Source organism: Microcaecilia unicolor, chromosome 7 (assembly GCF_901765095.1).
Source record: "Microcaecilia unicolor chromosome 7, aMicUni1.1, whole genome shotgun sequence".
NCBI classification, from domain to species: domain Eukaryota; kingdom Metazoa; phylum Chordata; class Amphibia; order Gymnophiona; family Siphonopidae; genus Microcaecilia; species Microcaecilia unicolor.
In genome coordinates this window covers 12,418,266-12,439,596 of record NC_044037.1, presented here as the reverse complement: position 1 = coordinate 12,439,596, position 21,331 = coordinate 12,418,266, and the positions used below count along the sequence as shown (strand labels likewise).

At 44.9% G+C, this 21,331-nt stretch overlaps 1 protein-coding gene across 1 annotated transcript in view; it reads right to left on the bottom strand.

The window, feature by feature from the left end:
* The window catches only part of ARHGEF9 (Cdc42 guanine nucleotide exchange factor 9), a 429,305-nt gene that overhangs the window by 26,873 nt on the left and 381,101 nt on the right, over positions 1-21,331 (bottom strand). The gene's annotated exons all lie outside the window — the stretch shown is intronic.

The following is a 21,331-nucleotide window of genomic DNA, read 5'->3' as shown; positions in this document are numbered from 1 at the left end:
GTGGAATAGCAACATTCCATGTAGAATCTATAGAAATCAAACAAAATAAAACATGAAAACGAAAATAAGATGATACCTTTTTTATTGGACATAACTTAATACATTTCTTGATTAGCTTTCGAAGGTTGCCCTTCCTCGTCAGATCGGAAATAAGCAAATGTGCTAGCTGACAGTGTATATAAGTGAAAACCTTCAAGCATTACTATGACAGTAAAATAGATACTATTGGAGATTCTACATGGAATGTTGCTACTATTGGAGATTCTACATGGAATGTTGCTATTCCACTAGCAACATTCCATGTAGAAGGCTGCGCAGGCTTCTGTTTCTGTGAGTCTGACGTCCTGCACGTACGTGCAGGACGTCAGACTCACAGAAGCAGAAGCCTGCGCGGCCACATTGCTGATCTACAAGGGCCGACTTCTACATGGAATGTTGCTAGTGGAATAGCAACATTCCATGTAGAGTCTATAGAAATCAAACAAAATAAAACATGGAAAAGAAAATAAGATGATACCTTTTTTATTGGACATAACTTAATACATTTCTTGATTAGCTTTCGAAGGTCGCCCTTCTTCGTCAGATCGGAAATAAGCAAATGTAGTAGATGACAGTATATATATCCAAAAGTTTGTTCATTTGCTTTTTCATAGTGTCATCTACCACATTTGCTTATTTCCGATCTGACGAAGAAGGGCGACCTTCGAAAGCTAATCAAGAAATGTATTAAGTTATGTCCAATAAAAAAGGTATCATCTTATTTTCTTTTCCATGTTTTATTTTGTTTGATTTCTATAGATTCTACATGGAATGTTGCTATTCCACTAGCAACATTCCATGTAGAAGTCGGCCCTTGTAGATCAGCAATGTGGCCGCGCAGGCTTCTGCTTCTGTGAGTCTGATGTCCTGCACGTACGTGCAGGACGTCAGACTCACAGAAACAGAAGCCTGCGCAGCCTTCTACATGGAATGTTGCTAGTGGAATAGCAACATTCCATGTAGAATCTCCAATAGTAGCAACATTCCATGTAGAATCTCCAATAGTATCGATTTTACTGTCATAGTAATGCTTGAATGTTTTCACTTATATACACTGTCATCTACCACATTTGCTTATTTCCGATCTGACGAAGAAGGGCGACCTTCGAAAGCTAATCAAGAAATGTATTAAGTTATGTCCAATAAAAAAGGTATCATCTTATTTTCTTTTCCATGTTTTATTTTGTTTGATTTCTATTGATTACCTGAAATACAATGGAACTTAGAAAAAGAGTACATTGCTTGACTTTAAGAGCTGCTGGTGTCACCCATAACAAGGTTGGGTCTAAAAGGAGAATTTTCCTCTTCTCTCTTCTGTTTTGTATGTGAAGTTTCTGTAGTATTCAAATGAGTATCGATGCAGGCCTGGAGATTTGAAATACCTTGTGTTTAGGCCCTACAGTCTACACTTCCTAAAAGAGTTCCTGGGAATATCCTGGAGACACCAACCCAGAGAACCCAGCCCATGGGAAATGCCATCTACTGTTTTATTGTGACAACAGTGCTAAGTATTTGCAGGAGTTTAATTTAACCAGTTTTTTTGTGCTGCTGAAAAATGCTGCTATCGGATGTGAATTTTCACTGTTGAGTCTGTTTTAAAATGTTGTCAGAATAAACCTAATAACATAGGCACCCAAGATGCCTCTCATGTGCCGTTCCCATCCAAAAAAACACTTGCTGAACTCAAAGATTGACAAGCTGACTGTGGGATTAAGGTAACTGCAGCTTTAATTGCACACAACTCGCCTGACCCCGGTTAGCAATTCAGTCAATCTGCAGTGTTCATCCTTCCACCTCCCCCCAAGCCCTCAGCCATCCCTCCCCGGAGTCACAGCTGGCCGCATATTGCCCCAGCGCAGCTGCTCCCTTTGCACTCCAACAGGACCTCACCACCACTGGATCCTCACCACTGAACCAGAGAAGTTCCACGTGTGGGAAATTAATCCCCATTCAGGCATATCATTATCTGACACTAGGCTCTATGGAGTTGGACAGTGCCAATGGATTTTGTCTCCTCCTCTCCACCTCCCAAGGCTCAATTTTGGACCCTTCTTTATTTAATATCTTTCTTGCCCCACTTCTCACCCTCATCCCGTTCAACAACTGTCTTCCATTCTGCTCCGCCAACATTCAGATCCTCTATCGCTTCTCTGCTGACCAAACCAATCCTTCCGATCTCAACACATGTCTCCATAAAGTATCCTCTTGGCTCAGTCCGTTCTGCTTGTTTTACACAGACTGGCTTAGAGGTTCAGATATCACATTCATCAGTACCTATAATTTGCTTCAGTTTAGCCACCCATTCATTTATCCCAATGCCTTTGTCCTACACATCTTGTATGTTTATATGTCTCAACTGCATTTGCCCCTCGGCTACCTATTAAGATGCTTCATTGGCATTATGAGCATCATACCTAGGTTATTGAAAGTCCTTCCATGTTGCCTATTGTGATGTATCATTCGTATCCTGCTGACATTTATTATATTTCTGTTACATGAATGGTTTACTGTGCTGTTTTAATACGTACATATATTTCTGATAGTGTATCATATCATTGCTATTATTAGGATTTAATTTACCTGCCTCCAAGATTACCTCATTGATTATATTTTATGCTTACATCTGGTTGTTTTACTATTGTTATGCTGTTAATATACGTTGTTTATGTTAAGCTATACCGGTTGAAACCACCTTGGGTGATTCTCTTCATATAGGTAGTAATTTAAATAAATAAATAAAATAAATAAATAATATGTCTCCAGACATGTTAAACAATATCGACAGATCCAAATATGTAAAAAGATGTTGAAATAGCAAAACGTCCACACCTGCTGTCCATCCTTAAACTCGGGCAAGTATTCTGATGAATAGAATGAATGAGAGAATCCAGCGGCACCAAAGGGGTATAAAGTAACTGAATTTGTACAACAGGAGGAAAAGACTCTAAGGAATCAGATCAGTAAATAAGAAAAGCAAGTGGCAAATGGACAAACACAGCAGGACCCATAAGTCCATCAACCACAGAAAGGCTCTTGTAGTTTCTAGAACCCAGGGCAGATCCTTCTGCCTGGCAACAGCATTAGGTGGAGGCACCCCATTGGAGGAACAACCGGGGGACTATAAGACACAAGTCCAGGGGAGTGGCCTTGTTTTGGGGTCTGATCCCTGGCCACTCCTCCTTTAAGAAAGGGGAATTTGTGACTGTGACTGACATGCCAGTGCACAGGGGAGGAAGGGAGCGGTGAAGGACACGGTAGTAGAGCCTACCCAATTGCTGTACTGATCCCAATAGTGTTCTGGATGGAGACCAGACCACCACACTGCCTTCAAAGGAGAATCTAGGAGCAGTGAAACTATTTATCGAGGAGTGGCATCAGGACAGAGCACCCCATTAGTGAATCCCATCAGGGAAGGGACCAGCTACTAAACTGTTGTGCCTGCAGGCTCAAGGGACCCTGCTCCCTGTATTACCATCTACAGCACCTCAGATCAGCCCTCTCTGGAAACTGGAGTCATGCGAGAGAAAGAGACAGTTAGAAAGAGAAATATCCGTAAGGACCTCTCTGTATAGACCCTCTTTTCCAAGGCAAAGTATTTACCAGTATTATTAATACTTTTACTCCTGTTGACACTGTACATCATTACTTTCGATACTATAAATAGTTATACCAAGAACTCTATGTTTAAACCTTTTGCACCTTCCATGTAAAGTAAACCTTTTGGCTGGAATTACGCCTTCTTGCCTAGACTGAATTTTTGGATGGAAGGACTGTACTGAATGAGCAGATTTTCTGTGACTTTTGGCTGGTCCGGGCCCTGAACCCACAAGTAACATAGAAACAGAGTAAATGACGGCAGATGAAGACCTGAATGGTCCATCCAAGTAAGTCCTAAAAACACTATGCTCACTGGGCAAACAAGGGTTACGTGTATGACTGATTGCAATGTTATGGAGAGAGCATGAGAGCCTTCGATCTCGTTGATCATGGTCTCCTGCGTCAACATCTACATTCTATTGGCTTTTCTGGTACTGTTTTCCAAAAGTATCATAGCTATTTAATTAATCAAACTTGCCAGATTGCTCAGTTAGATTCCTTCTATGATGTCCTTTCTATTTGTTCCGGTGTCCCCCAAGGCTCAATTTTGGCCCCTACTTTGTTTAATATCTTTCTTGCTCCACTTCTCATCCTTATCCAGCCCAACAACTATCTTCCATTCTGCTATGCCAACAACATTCAGATCCTCTATTGCTTGTGTGCTGACCAAACCAATCCTTAGGAGTGGCCTAGTGGTTAGGGTGGTGGACTTTGGTCCTGGGGAACTGAGTTTGATTCCCACTTCAGGCACAGGCAGCTCCTTGTGACTCTGGGCAAGTCACTTAACCCTCCATTGCCCCATGTAAGCCGCATTGAGCCTGCCATGAGTGGGAAAGCGCAGGGTACAAATGTAACAAAAATAAAATAGATACTATTGGAGATTCTACATGGAATGTTGCTACTATTGGAGATTCTATATGGAATGTTGCTATTCCACTACCAACATTCCATGTAGAAGGCTGCGCAGGCTTCTGTTTCTGTGAGTCTGACGTCCTGCACGTACGTGCAGGACGTCAGACTCACAGAAGCAGAAGCCTGCACAGCCACATTGGTGATCTGCAAGGGCCGACTTCTACATGGAATGTTGCTAGTGGAATAGCAACATTCCATGTAGAATCTCAAATAGTAGCAACAGTGGAGGAGTGGCCTAGTGGTTAGGGTGGTGGACTTTGGTCCTGAGGAACTGAGTTTGATTCCCACTTCAGGCACAGGCAGTTCCTTCTGACTCTGGGCAAGTCACTTAACCCTCCATTGCTCCATGTAAGCAGTATTGAGCCTGCCATGAGTGGGAAAGCGCAGGGTACAAACGTAACAAAAATTTAAAAAAAGGTGGTCTTCAGTGATTTCCTGAAATTTAGTTAGTTCTGAGTTGATTTTAAGAATTTAGGTAGTGCATTCCAGAGCTGTGTTCCTATGAAGGAGAAGATGGATGGGTAGGTGGACTTGTATTTAAGACCACTGCAGTCTGGATAATGTAAATTTAAATAAGAATGGGAAAGACTGGAACTGTTTCCGGGTGGTAGGTCAATTAAATTAAATTTAGCATGTATCCAGGAACTTCACCATAAATAATCCTGTGAATCAAGGTGCAAACCTTGAAGGCAATACGTTCCTTAATGGGGAGCCAAAGTACTTAAGTACATAAGTAGTGCCATACTGGGAAAGACCAAAGGTCCATCTAGCCCAGCATCCTGTCACCGACAGTGGCCAATCCAGGTCAAGGGCACCTGGCACGCTCCCCAAACGTAAAAACATTCCAGACAAGTTATACCTAAAAATGCGGAATTTTTCCAAGTCCATTTAATAGCGGTCTATGGACTTGTCCTTTAGGAATCTATCTAACCCCTTTTTAAACTCCGTCAAGCTAACCGCCCGTACCACGTTCTCCGGCAACGAATTCCAGAGTCTAATTACACGTTGGGTGAAGAAAAATTTTCTCCGATTCGTTTTAAATTTACCACACTGTAGCTTCAACTCATGCCCTCTAGTCCTAGTATTTTTGGATAGCGTGAACAGTCGCTTCACATCCACCCGATCCATTCCACTCATTATTTTATACACTTCTATCATATCTCCCCTCAGCCGTCTCTTCTCCAAGCTGAAAAGCCCTAGCCTTCTCAGCCTCTCTTCTTAGGAAAGTCGTCCCATCCCCACTATCATTTTCGTCGCCCTTCGCTGTACCTTTTCCAATTCTACTATATCGTTTTTGAGATACGGAGACCAGTACTGAACACAATACTCCAGGTGCGGTCGCACCATGGAGCGATACAACGGCATTATAACATCCGCACACCTGGACTCCATACCCTTCCTAATAACACCCAACATTCTATTCGCTTTCCTAGCCGCAGCAGCACACTGAGCAGAAGGTTTCAGCGTATCATCGACGACGACACCCAGATCCCTTTCTTGATCCGTAACTCCTAACGCGGAACCTTGCAAGACGTAGCTATAATTCGGGTTCCTCTTACCCACATGCATCACTTTGCACTTGTCAACATTGAACTTCATCTGCCACTTGCACGCCCATTCTCCCAGTCTCGCAAGGTCCTCCTGTAATCGTTCACATTCCTCCTGCGACTTGACGACCCTGAATAATTTGTGTCATCAGCGAATTTAATTACCTCACTAGTTATTCCCATCTCTAGGTCATTTATAAATACATTAAAAAGCAACGGACCCAGCACAGACCCCTGCGGGACCCCACTAACTACCCTCCTCCACTGAGAATACTGGCCACGCAATCCTACTCTCTGCTTCCTATCTTTCAACCAGTTCTTAATCCATAATAATACCGTACCTTAGTTTTTAACGAAGGGGTTTGGCAGATTCGAATTTAGGTTTTCCAAAAATCAATCTTGCTGCTGTGTTTTGGGCGGTCTGAAGTTTCTTGAAGTTTACTGCTCATATTTATTAGGTAATGATATGCAATGACACAGGACGTGCTTTTGACATTTCCTGCTGCTGCAAATTGACCGCCCATCTCTATTATAAAGGAGATTTGTGACCCTGTCTGGGAAAAGGTGACTAAAGTCTCAGATCCAAAATGCTGAGAATGGCCGATTTTTCATGTCACGGGTCCATAAGCAGTCTGAAGAAGTTACACGTTTGAATTTCTGTAATTTTTTTTGTTTCCACATAAAAGGATGGGGTTTGAACTGTAACTTGTATCACAAATTGTTTGCACTAATAGAATTCATTGAAACCTCGTTTTCCCCCCCTAGTAACTTAAGTCACCTTTTCCCAGAGAAGGTCACAAGTAGAGAGGCTGCTGAGTCTCCCTATAAAGACTAAAGGCAGTTTACAGAGGATCAGAGGAGGGCAACAGAAGGGGAAAAGACATCTGAGAACCCAGGAGACAGAACAGCTCTGAGGCGACCAAGATTTGCAAATACCGTGAGCATCTTTGATAGGTTTTGCAACTATATGATTTTGGTTTCATGAACTGCTTGTGGAGAAGAAGCCTAATGGTTAGAGCAGCAGGTAAAGCTGGTTCAAATCCCTCTACAACTCCTTGTGATCTTGGGCAAGTCACTTAACCCTTCCGTTGCCTCAGGTACATAAGTACATAAGCACTGCCACGCTGGGAAAAGACCAAAGGTCCATCAAGCCCAGCACTCTGTCTCCGACAGCGACCAATCCAGGCCCCAAGAACCTGGCAAAAACCCAAAATTTAATAACGATCAATGGACTTTTCCTTCAGGAATCTGTCCAGACCCCCTTTAAACTCAGCAAGGCCAGCTGCCGTCACTACCTTCTCCGGCAATGAGTTCCAGAGTCTAACCACACGCTGAGTAAAGAAAAACTCTCTCCAATTTGTTTTAAACCTACCACATTCTAATTTCATCTTGTGTCCCCTGGTTCTATTATTGTTAGAAAGCGTAAACAAACGCTTCACATCTGTCCGCTCTACCCCACTCATTATTTTGTAGACCTCTATCATATCACCCCTCAGCCGCCTTTTCTCCAGGCTAAAGAGTCCTAGCCGTCTTAACCTCTCCTCATAAGGTAGTCGTCCCATCCCTTTTATCATTTTCGTCGCCCTTCTCTGCACCTTCTCCAATTCCTTTATATCTTTTTTGAGATGAGATGACCAGAACTGAACACAATACTCCAGGTGCGGTTGCACCATGGAGCGATATAACGGCATTATAACATCCTCATGCTTGTTTTCTATCCCTTTTCTAATAATACTCAACATTCTGTTCGCCTTCTTAGCCACCGCAGCACATTGAGCGGAAGATTTCAACGTTCTATCCACGATGACTCCCAGATCCCTTTCTCGGTCCGTAACTCCTAAAGCGGAACCTTGCATGACATAGCCGTAATTCGGGTTCCTCCTTCCCACGTGCATCACTTTGCACTTGTCAACGTTGAACTTCATCTGCCATTTGGACGCCCAATTCCCCAGTCTCACGAGGTCCTCTTGTAATCTTTCACACTCCTCCCGCGACGAGACGACCCTGAATAACTTTGTGTCATCTGCGAATTTAATTACCTCACTAGTTACTCCCATCTCAAGGTCATTTATAAATATGTTAAAAAGCAGCGGTCCCAGCACAGACCCCTGAGGGACCCCACTAACTACCCTTCTCCATTGAGAATACTGACCATTCAACCCTACTCTCTGCTTCCTGTCTTTTAACCAGCTCTTAATCCATAATAATACACTGCCTCCGATCCCATGACTCTCCAGTTTCCTTTGGAGTCTTTCATGAGGCACTTTGTCAAACGCCTTCTGAAAATCTAGATATACAATATCCACCGGCTCCCCTTTGTCCACATGCTTGTTCACCCCCTCGAAAAAATGCAGTAGATTTGTGAGGCAAGACTTCCCTTCACTAAATCCGTGCTGACTTTCTCTCAGCAGCCCATGCTTTTGTACATGCTCCGTAATTTTATTCTTAATAATAGCCTCCACCATTTTTTCCGGCACCGAAGTCAGACTCACTGGTCTATAATTTCCCAGATCTCCTCTGGAACCCTTTTTAAAAATCGGCGTTACATTGGCCACCCTCCAATCTTCCGGTACCACACCTGATTTTAGGGATAAATTGCATATTACTAACCGCAGCTCCACAAGTTCATTTTTCAGCTCTATTAATACTCTGGGATGAATACCATCTGGACCCGGCGATTTACTACTTTTTAGTTTGCAGAACTGCCCCATTACATCCTCCAAGTTTACAGAGAAATCATTTAGTCTTTCCGACTCGTCCGCTTCAAATACCTTTTCCAGCACCGGTATCCCTCCCAAATCCTCCTCGGTGAAGACCGAAACAAAAAATTCATTTAATTTCTCCGCTACAGCTTTGTCTTCCCTGATCGCCCCTTTAACACCACCGTCGTCCAGGGGCCCTACCGATTCTTTAGCCGGCTTTCTGCTTTTAATATACCTAAAAAAATTTTTGCTATGTGTTTTCGTTTCTATCGCTAACTTTTTTTCAAAGTCCTCCTTAGCCCTCCTTATCTCCTTTTTGCATTTGGCTTGACATTCCTTATGCTTTATCTTATTGTCTTCCGTCGGTTCCCTTCTCCATTTTCTGAAGGATTGTTTTTTTGGCTCTAATAGCTTCCTTTACCTTACCGTTTAGCCACGCCGGCTGACATTTGGTCTGTTTTCCTCTTTTTCTAATACGTGGAATATATTTGTCCTGTACTTCTAGGATGGTGTTTTTGAACAGCATCCACGCCTGATTCAAGTTTTTTACCCTTTCAGACGCTCCCCTCAGTTTTTTTTTTCACCGTTCTCCTCATTTTATCGTAGTCTCCTTTTTTAAAGTTAAACGCTAGTGTATTTGATTTCCTGAGTTCACTTACTTCATAGCCAATATCAAAACCGATCATATTATGATCACTGTTATCAAGCGGCCCTCGCACCGTTACCCCCCCCGAACCAGATCATGAGCCCCACTAATGATTAAGTCTAGTATTTTCCCTTCTCTCGTCGGCTCCTGAACCAGCTGTTCCATGAAGCCGTCCTTGATTTCATCAAGAAATTTCACCTCCCTTGCGTGTACCGATGTTTCATTCACCCAGTCTATATCCGGATAATTGAAGCCGCCCATTAATATTACATTGCCCTTTTTATTCGCTTCCCTAATTTCCCTTGTCATTGCCGCGTCCGTCTGCTCGTCTTGGCCAGGCGGACGGTAGTACACTCCTATCACCATCCCTTTTCCCTTTTCACGTGGAATTTTGATCCACAAGGATTCCAGTCAGGGTTTAGTCTCCTGCAATATTTGCAGCCTATCTGAGTCAAGGTTCTCATTTACATACAGCGCTACCCCTCCTCCAATCCTATCCACCCTATCGCTGCGAGACTGTGAGCCCTCCAGGGACACAGAAAGCACAGGGTGTACCTGAATGTAACTCACCTTGAACTACCACTGAAAAAGGCACTGAGACAAAAAGATATCTTTGTTACTTGCGTATTTTGGCACTTGGGAAGGACTAGATAAATTGGGGTTTTGTTACACTGTACAGCCTCCACCTCTTTCCTTTTAAAGTGCTATTACAGTATCTGTCTACGGCTTTAGTCTAATTAAATAAACCACTTTCAGGGGACCCAGGGAGAAGGACATTGAGGAGTTGGGGTGAGTTAGACACAGACATTTCTAAAAGTAGTTCATGTACCCACCTCAGGCTTATTATCTACTACAGATTTATTGTGATATAAACCTTGGCAGGTGGCCATGTTGCTTGTGTCTAAATCAGTAATGCCTAGCAGAATAAGCCAAAAGTTAGTGAACTGTGCAGGAAAAATGGCCGTCTTTCCAAATATTTAACCTCAGTGATAATAATCATGGCCAGAAGCAGCTTCGGTCACGCAATGCCCAAAAGTCCAGAACGGCCCCTCCATCACCTCAGACCACAGCAAAGAAACTGAAACCTCTCTTAGCAGCTCATCAGGGTGCTACTGACAGTGAATTATAATCCAATTAATGGCATTACAACAGGGAGGCTTCCCTTATAATGCAAGTCTCTTAACCGCAAAAGAGAGCAGATAACCTGGAGAACTTATTTTTGTGGGATGCAAAGAACAAATCCCAATCAAAGAACACATTGCCTTCAAAATTTGCACCATGGTTCACAAAATCATCTACAGCGAAGCACCGGGATATATGACAGACTTGATCGACCTACCAACCAGAAACACAGCCGCATCAGCTTGTAAATACCTACATCTCAACTTTCCAAGCTGCAAAGGACTAAAATACAAATCTACTTATGCTTCCAGTTTTTCCTACATCAGCACACAACTGTGGAACGCTGTACAAAAAGCCGTGAAAACCACGTATGATCACCTCCAATTCAGGAAAAGACTAAAAACTCACCTGTTTCAAAAGGCATACCCTCCCGACCCAACATAAATGCATGAACTTCGTGACACCGTAACACTACAGCTCATAGTGATCACAAAACAACCCCATCTGCTCTTGACTTCCATCGTGTGGTACCACCAAATGAACCTTATGTGGTTCCCACCACATTAACCTTTACCTACCACAACTTAACCTTGTAATTGTAATTGTTTACTACGGAGTCTACCAACACCTCTCCGGCACCATGTAAGCCACATTGAGCCTGCCAATAGGTGGGAAAATGTGGGGTACAAATGTAACAAATAAATAAATTTCTCTTGGAGTGGAGGAGTAGCCTAGTAGTTAGGGCAGGAGGCTTAGAATGATGAATGCTTGGGTTCAAATCCCCTGCTGCTACTTAAGTCACTGGGCAAGTCCTTTAACTCATCACTGCATTAGATACAAAAACTTAGGGAACAATATTACCCTGTGGCAGTCAGAATTTAAGTAAAATGCCAGCAGCTGTGGTTAAATTAAAACCAGATCTTCAGCATCGACCTGGAAGTGCTGTCCCATTACCGGTGACATTCAGACACCTTTGAACTATGTGGTGAATATAATTAGGTCTGCCACCTCCGTTGGGCAGCGGAAGCCATGGGCTTTCTGCTATCCTGAAAAGGGTTGCATATCCCCTCTAAATACTTAATTACCCTGACATTGTATCTGCTCATGACAGATTTACACAGTCTGGGCAGCAGCAGGTTCCCTAATTACTACTACTACTACTTAACATTTCTAGAGCGCTACTAAGGTTACGCAGCGCTGTGTCAGTAAATATAATAGTATAGTTTATTAGCGTCAGTATCTTACCCAAAGGTAGTACAGGCAAATCAGGCAGTCACATGGTGGAACAGCATTACACGACACGTCCTCTCTCTCCAGCCTTCTCTGCTCTTCTCTGATTTGATACCCTTCTGACTGCCCTTTTTATACCATTTTTACCCTATTCATTCCAATGGACCCTAGCTTTCTCACCAGAACTTTTGGCCCTTATCAGTTGATAAGAGTGACTTTGCATGTTCCCAAACTCTAAGTATAAACAAAATATGTTTAGGGCAACATCTGTGAAGAAATGACTTCATAGGTCATTTTGCCCTCCTCAGCTCCCCCTCCCTTCTCTACTTGCACCTGACCCACTACTATCTTGCCTTAGCCAAAACATCTTCGCTCACGACTTCTCGCAGGTGCCAGTCCCAGGATTGTCAGCTCTCTGGGAACTCATTTCAGCTTTTGCTGCAGTGAAATGTATTTTGTGTCAGACATTGATTTTTGATTTTAAGAGGCCTAGCTCTTAGCCTGAGCCATTGGCCTGTATTTCACTGTGAGCAAGTGACAGTATAATTCTACAGTGGATAAGTTCTCTAGGGCATTTAAAAATCAAATGCTCATGTGTCCTTTGCCTCCCCCAATCCCCTGCCTCTAACCACACCTTTTGTGGACACTGGGGGGAAGTGATTTAGCAAGGTAGCTGTTCAGTTATCTTGCTGAAACAACAGCACAGGTTGTGTCCCACAGCATCTGAAGGCTTCAGGGGACATTCAGGGGTTTGACTTGTGGTCAGTTTACACTGGCAAGTGACTGGAGAACCTACCAGTCCTCTCCACTGTCCTCTGAAATACAACTGCATGGAAGGGATTCAGAACAAGGAGAAAGGCAAGTGGAAAACCTGGCACATGAAACTGTAAATACCATTCATTGGGAACAGTATGGAAAATGGCAACAACATCCTCATGCAGTTTGTAGCCCAAACCAAGAGGGGAAAAATGAAATTGTGAATTTTGGGTTGTCAGTAGTGCACACAATTGACTAGCCGAGTGCCCTTCACACCATCCCAGGAGTCACCAGTATCCTATTGTCAATATTTTCAAAAGATAATTAACCGCAAGCTCCTAAGAGCTAGCTATAACTCCTCCCATTTCTAAACCACCCCTCCCTCCCTCCCTCCTGATTCAGTCTCCTTCATACCAACTCTATAAATCCCCTTCAGGCATGGAGCTCTTCATTCTGCTGCATTTTTGAGTGATTCTTCTGTAGCATAATTAGTGTTTATTGACCTGATCATTGATTTTGTTAGCTGCCCGCTTGGTTATCTGAGAACGCTGTCTTCATTTTCACACTCGTGGTCAAGCTCTCCTTGCCTTCAAAGCAGTGACCTGGTGGCATGCGTCTGGAGTGACAGTCAAAATGTCAGTGTCAGGGGTGCAAGTTTAAATCAGCATGTAATCGGCCAAGGTCACTGCGTAAATATTTATTTATTTATTAGGATGTTTTTACCACCTTTTTGAAGTAATTCACTCAAGGCAGTGTACAGTAAGAATAAATCAAACATGAGCAATAGACAATTACAGCAGTAAAAATATTCAAAGAACAGTACAAAGTATGGCATAGTATACTACTTACAATGCCAATGTCAACACAATACGTAATAGAACATTTTAATTAATGGTGTAGGGTATAAACAAAGATGGAATATATAGACAGGTAAGAGAATAAGAGGAGTTGGAAAATAAGGTGACTAATTTAAATAAAAATGCATATGAGGTCAGAACGATAGTTAAATATTATCTCAGCTAAGGTAGGAGTGGATAAACATGTCCCGCTGCAGTATGTGCAGCCCGTGTCACTCCTTGTGTGTGTGAGTGAGTCTAACAAGTTAGTTACTTCTTCCGTTAAAGGCCATGTTGAAGAGCCAAGCCTTCACCTGCTTCCTGACGTAAGATAGTCTTGTGTTAAGCGGAGCCTTTCAGGCAGTGCATTCCAGAGTGTGGGGGCTATTCTGGAGAAGGCTCGCTTGTGGGTTGTCAACACCTCCTTTCTTCCGCTAGTTATACCTCTTTCTTTGGGATGAGAGGGATGGGAACATCAGGCACTCAAGGATTGGGTTGGGGATATAGCCAAGGATTGGGAGAGCAGGGCAGGGGAAGCGGAGAGAATATGGAGAATTAAGGACTAGGGAGAGAGCAAGAACTGGGAGATTGAATGGGGGTTTCAAGTAACCATGGAAACACTGGGACTGAGCTGGTGGTATGAGTGGGGGATTGCGTGAAGACTTGAGGAAGGGGAGTCAGGAATCACAGACAGACCAGAGGCTCAGGATTGGGAGGGCCAGTAAAGACTCAGGGATTGGTGGGAGGGGAACAAATTGGTGGATGGGACTCAGAGATTGGTGGGGGGGGGGGGGGGGGGTATGAGAAGTGAGAAAAGACAGAGCAAGAGATGGAGGGTAGGAAGGGATTAGTGAATGAGTAAGACAAAAGGAGTATGGGACAGGGTGAGATTGGGAGTTGGTGATAGAGAATGACACGAGTACGGGGACGAGGACCTGTGACAACCATGGGGATGGTCATAGTGTCTATGGGGATGGGGACAGAGCTCGTGGGGACAGGGCAGGGATGCTTGGCATTCTCTACTTTGAAGGCTGTTAATGAATTGCACACTTATGTCAGTTCAAGTGATGCAGATGACGATGCTTTCAATTTTTGTAAAAACAAGCAAAAGTGCTGGCCACAACTGGCTAAATTTGCATGAAGGATCCTGTGCATTCCTGGTACCAGCACATCTTCTGAGAAGACAGTTTCTATTGCAGGAAGGACTGTGGAAGATGGGAGGGTTAGACTGAATCCTGAGGTTGTTGATGACTTCTTATTCATCCGCAGATTAAAAAATCATAACAGTACTTCATAGGGCATATTTCTCCCCCACTAGGGCATACAGAGCGGGTTGTATTTTGTACCCTGGACATTTTAACAGGGTGGATTAGGATTCCTTGGGTAGTGGAAGTCGGCTATTGTTGGGATCGGAAAGCTAGAGAGTGGTGGTGTTGGGGGGAGGGGTGGTTATAGTTACTAGTTGCTTGTTGTTATTATTATTTTCTATTTGTGATTCATAAACAACAGTTGCACAGAATATTGTTCCCCTTTTATATTTTAGTAAAAAGATTTAAATTATAAAATCAGAAGTGTTCGAGGCTTCTGCAGATGAGGACAGAGCCCAAGGGGATGGGGTGGGAGCAGGGACAGAGACAGAGCCTATGGTGATGGGGACAAGCTTCGTCCCCGTGTCATTGTCTAGTTGGTGAGTAGGCAGGAGGTGAAAATATGGAGATGAAGGACTGGGAAGGACACATTTTCCACAAAACATGAGGAAATGCATTTTTGATTCTATTTCTCCAGTTTTGCCCTGGCTTCTTTTTTCCAGTTCAGGTTTCATCTGAATATTTCCATTTCTAATTTGCGCTCCTGTATTCTGTATTCTCCGAGAGTCCGCGTGTTCTGCAAGCGTGACAGAGCTAAGATATTCTGGCCTCCTGCAGTTTCTGTGCGGAGATCAGCAGCATTCTGTTCTTTTTCTCCCCTGGGAGGTGTATCGGTGTTCTAGACCCTGGTGCAACATGTGCAAAGCTGTCTTTGCTTGCTCGGGATTGTTTTGTGGGTCCTGGGAGTTAGTGCTGTTTTCATATGGCAGATGTGCCTTATAGTTTCTGAGTGTGTTTGTCCTAATTGTTTTGGCTGGAACCACAGCAGCGCATCTAAACGTAATATATATGTATTACAATAGGGATTATTTTTTTTTACCTTAGACTATTCTGAATGTCTCTTTTTATTTGTTTGCTCTTTTAAAATCACATAAAATAAATTTCTATAGATGCAGAATATGTAATCATGTTAATGTGCAAAACTAATTTCCAAATGTATTTATTTATTGGGATTTATTAACCACCTTTATGAAGAGATTCATCCAGGTATAGCTGCTTGCGATAATAAACAACTTGCATTGTGTTAACAGTGCAACAATAGTAGAATTGTCTCAGGAAAACTTATCTACCCCAACTTGACATTTCGTCCTTTAGATTGTAAGCTCTTCCGAGCAGGGACCGTCCTTAATTGTTAATTTGTACAGCGCTGCGTAACCCTAGTAGCGCTCTAGAAATGTTAAGTAGTAGTAGTAGTAGTATTACATATAGCAGTGATTTAACCAGAGCTGAGATTGTGATGTCATAATGCCTCATTCCACCAATGCCTAAGAGCCAACCTCATCAGTGATGTCACAATGGCTCGACTGTCCTATACTTGGCCCACTTCCCCCCTTAGTGTGAAGAGTTTCAGTCTCTGGTAACCAGAGCTGAGATTGTGATGTCATAATGCCTCATTCCACCAATGCCTAAGAGCCAGCCTGATCAGTGATGTCACAATGGCTTGATTGTCCTATATTTGTCTCACTCTTATCTATTAGATTGTAAGCTCTTTGAGCAGGGACCGTCCTTAATTGTTAATTTGTACAGCGCTGCGTAACCCTAGTAGCGCTCTAGAAATGTTAAGTAGTAGTAGTAGTAAAATGACCAAATATAAGTAGGTTAATTAGAATCTGGCAGTGAGGGATGCCTCGTGGATTCACAGTGCCACTACTTTAAACCAATAGGATAATATTTCTGCTCTGACCTCAGTAGTAGGTAGGCAGAGTCTGGTGTGTTCAGTGAACATTCTGACCTTTTCCAGACAGCGCCAGAAGCTGAGTAAAACTAGGAGAATATAGGCGCAGGGCCGCCAAGAGAAACAGCTGGCCTCAGGGCTAGGGTTACCATATTTTGTCCCCCCAAAAGGAGGACACATGCCCCGCCGCCTTTCACGCCCCACCCTGTCCCCTTACACACCCTCGCTCCGCCCCCTGACACATTTTCCCCTCCCCCCCGTCACACACCCCGTCATTCCCCCTCCCCGTCACCCCCCCTGCCCTTACCTTACTACTGCCCTGGTGGTCTAGTGACCTCTTCGGGGCAGGAAAGAGCCCCCTCTTTCCTGCCCGGAGCACTGCCCTGCATGCATCCTTCCTGTTGCTGATCTCGGCGCCGATTCAAAATGGCCGCCGAGAGTTGAAGTCTCGCGAGGTCACTTCAACTCTCGACGGCCATTTTGAATCGGCGCCGAGATCAGCAACAGGAAAGATGCATGCAGGGCAGCGCTCCGGGCAGGAAAGAGGGGGCTCTTTCCTGCCCCGAAGGCGGAAGAGGTCACTAGACCACCAGGGCAGTAGTAAGTAAGGGGAGGGGAGGCTAGCAATCTGCCCATTTGTCCGGATTTCTGTCCGTTTGTCTGGCCCGCCCACCAGCCTGCCCGTTTGTCCAGAAATCCGAACAAACGAGCAGATTGGCAAAACCCGCCCGGTTGCCCAGACATGTCCTCAAAAAGAGGACGTGTCCAGGTAAATCCGGACATATGGTAACCCTACTCGAGGCAGAACCAGACCACACCCCCAATCACGCTGCCCCCTAATTCGCACCCCCACTCCCGCCTGCCCCCTTACCCTGATATCACGCTAATGCAATCATCCGGGTCTTGGGAGGCATGCAGAAACTGGGGAGGACGAATCCTGGAAGCAGGCAGCAAGAAGATACTTGCTGCTGCCAGGCCCAGGTCCCCCCCTGGAGGCTGGGCCAGGGGAATTTTGCCCCCCCTCTCAGCGGCTCTGTATAGGAGTGACTGTTATAATCAGTGGGAGGAACTGGTGGTAGCAGCAAACACCTCCCCGGAAAAGAAACCCTATAAAACAGTAACTTAATAATGAAACTTTTGTCTTTGGCTTTCCACATCATCCCTGACCTCTGACTTTACCACTAGGGGAGAATCTTCAAGCTAAAGCCTTACCAGTATAGGTCTCAGAATCAGGAACCTACTTGCTATGCCACACTGAGGAATGAGAATGAAGTACACAGAAGTCAGAACCACTTTAGCAACTGCCCTGTTGGGTGCTAGAGGGCTTTGGGACTCCTCTACATCCTTTCTATTTCACACACAAAGAGAGTGTCACGTTTTCAAGGCAGAAACTAGGTTTGTGAGCCCTTGGGCCACTGCTGTGGAGCAGCAGTGGCAGGCAAAACCACCCCCCACCAGAGACAAGGTAGAACTCTGACAGGAACAGCTAGACTTCACCTGCACTTGACTGCCCTTCCCCGGGAGTTGAGCCCCTGGGTGCAGGCAGCCAGCAGGACTTACCGGACAGGGCAGGAACTGGATACCAACTAGGCTGAACGGGGACTAAGGGTCAGAGGGGAAAAGAATAAACATGGGCAGCAAGGCAGGAAACTGGGCTAGGACTCACAGACAGACAATACTACACAAGGCAGGAAATGGACAAGCTACAGGACAGGAACTGAAAGCTGCCAAGCAGCCACTGAAACAGGGTACAAATATTGACAGACAAGCATCAGGACTGAAAGCTGCAGAGCAGCCACTAAGCAAGAGACACAGACAAACAGAAACTAGACCAGGAATACAATCCAGAAACAAGACTAAGAAATAAGCAATAAACCTAAGCTAAACTACACACAGACTAACTAGAACCGGACAAGAAACTCAAACAAGAAACCAGACTAGGCAGGAGTGCAACAAAGCACCAACAAACCAGGGACCTTAGACGATGCAAAGGCAAACACAGAAGTTTCCAGTTGATCACACTCCTCTACCAGTTGATTAATAAAGCCCATCAGCGGCTGAAGTTCAGATGCAGGAATCACAAGGCAGCTACGGGTGCTGTTCAGGCACAAACAAGAGAAGCAAGTCTGGCAGCCCGGAAGATCCGGACCAGACTAGGCTGAAGTCTGGAACGGGTGACAGTTCATAGCAGCCACCGGTTCTGGCCACCAGAGGACGAGGCAAGCACAGACAAGGAAACAGTCACCATCGTGACAGAGAGACTGGCCTATAACTGTGCATTCCAGCAAGATGCCTAGACCTTATATCTTGTGATTGAGGAACATCTTTAGGCTGAAGGATGTTACCACCTCTTACGTCTACAGGATTCCTAAGGATCCCAGCACAGCTGAGCTCAGAGTCCCTGAGGCTCAAAGATACTATCTTTTGAACTGTAAATGGAATCCTACAATGACAGAGTTATCCTGCCTGTCCCTAAGAAAAAGAGAGAAAGAAATCTGTATTAAATCCCTGAGTGGGACTTGAGTCATAAAGAGATTGAAGCACTCGTTGAATAAGGAAGCGAAGAATGTAAATGCTGGTTTGCTACTGGTGCTTAACTGCCTGTTGCCTCTGCTACATTTGACAATTTGATTGCACTAACTCTTTAATTCTATAAATGATGCATGTGTAATTGCATGCATCGTTATAAAATAATACTACTTACACATGTAACTTAATCACTTGTGAAGGGGTCTATAGAACACTGCCCCTCTCCCTTAAGAAAGGTCCCTCCGATAACCTGGGCCACCTTAAGAACAGTCCCTATGAAAACCAGGAGCACCTTAAGAGCATGAGACCCACCCCAGGAGGAGTTGGCTACTGTTGGAAACAGGATGCTGGGCTTGAAGGACCCTTTGGTCTGTCCCAGTATGGCAATACTGATCAGTGGGAAAATATGGGATATAAATGTAATAATTAATAAATAAACAAACAAACAAACAAACAAACAAACCTTGAGTGGAGGAGTGGCCTAGTGGTTAGAGCACCGGCCTTGCAATCCAGAGGTGGCCGGTTTAAATCCCACTGCTGCCTCAGGTACAAACATAGATTGTGAGCCCTCCTGGGACAGAGAAATATCCAGAGTACCTTGAGCTACTACTGAAAAAGGTGTGAGCAAAATCTAAATAAATAAACAAATAAAGATTCTAGAATTCTAAAGAGTAACAAGATTCAAAGTGTAGCAACATTCCATGCAGGGGCGTATCTGCATGGGGCCACAGGGGCCTGGGCCCCCGCAGATTTCGCCCTAGCCCCCCTCCCGCCGCCAGCCCTCCCCCGCTGCTGTTTCTTACTTTTGCGTCCGCTTCCTCCTGCGCCTTTAAAAATATTTCTTCAGCTGGCGGGGGACCCCAACCCCCGCCAGCCAACCTGAGGTGACAACTTGCAAGTTCTTCCTCCGCCGTGGCCAACATGCTGGAGTTGAAAGCGTCTGAATCCAGTTCGGAGTCTGACGTTTTACTCTGAACTGGATTCAGACGCTCAACTCCAGCATGTTGGCCACGGTGGAGGAAGAACTTGCAAGTTGTCACCTCGGGTTGGCTGGCGGGGGTTGGGGTCCCCCGCCAGCTGAAGAAATATTTTTAAAGGCGCAGGAGGAAGCGGACGCAAAAGTAAGAAACGGCAGCGGGGTAGGGCTGGCGGCGGGAGGGGGGTGGAGAGAGTCGTTGGTGGTGGGGGGGGGGGGTCCGGTAATGGCGGAGGGGGGTCGGTGGCGGCAGGGGGGGGGTAAAATGTGCCCCCTTCCTCTGGCTCTGGCCCCCCCTACCGTCGGAGGCCAGATACGCCCCTGATTCCATGTAGAACCCCAAAGAGTAACAAGATTCTTTGGGGTGGAGGAGTGGCCTAGTGGTTAGAGCACAGGTCTTGCAATCCAGAGGAGGCCGGTTCAAATCCCACTGCTGCTCCTTGTGATCTTGGGCAAGTCACTTAACCCTCCATTGCCTCAGGTACAAACTTAGATTGTGAGCCCTCCTGGGACAGAGAAATATCCAGAGTACCTTGAGCTACTACTGAAAAAGGTGTCAGCAAAATCTAAATAAATAAATAAATAAACATTAGTTCCCTGGTAACTGTAAATGAAGGGGGGCACCGGGCACCAGGCACCAGAATCCCTAGTACTGCTGTGGATTTAGCTGGAATACAAAATGAGCAGAAACAGGTGTCAGGCCCTAACCTCCCCCAAATCAGTGATGTGCTTTCCAAGCACTGATGCAGGCATTCCTTGCACATGCTCAGTTCAAATCAATTCTTTTATACCGCTAATATCCCCTTTCCAGGGTTCAGTGCGGTTTACATTCTAGGTGAGACAGAAGCAAAATAATGTTAGTGTGAGGTTTGAGAAACATTAGAGACCATTGGATTAATGCATGAGACTAAAAACATAGGAAAGGATAATGGATGATATTGAGACAGACATGGGAAGCAGCTGCTTGCCCTGGGATTTGTAGTATGGAGTGTTACCATGATTTGGGTTTCTGCCAGGTACTTGTGACCTGGCTTGGCCACTGTTTGGAAAACAGGATACTGTGCTAGATGGGCCATTGGCCTGACCCAGTATGGCTACTCTTATGTTCTTATGAAGCCCCACGCAAACCCATTACCATCCCCTTTTGTCCCTCTCTATCCCCTTCTAGCCCCTAGTGTAAGCCCATATTCAAGCAACGAGTCCTGCGCTGTCACAATATTCAAGTATCTCAGCTGGATGTTACTACCTCATCACATGACAGACCAGGTCCTCACGAGGCCTGCTTGTGGGCCTTCTTCCCGCGCTCCACCACCACCTGCCATGCTGAAATCTTTTCTAGGCTCATTAGACTCCACCGGTCACTGTGTCTGCACCGGCAAATCAGGACACCCCATAGC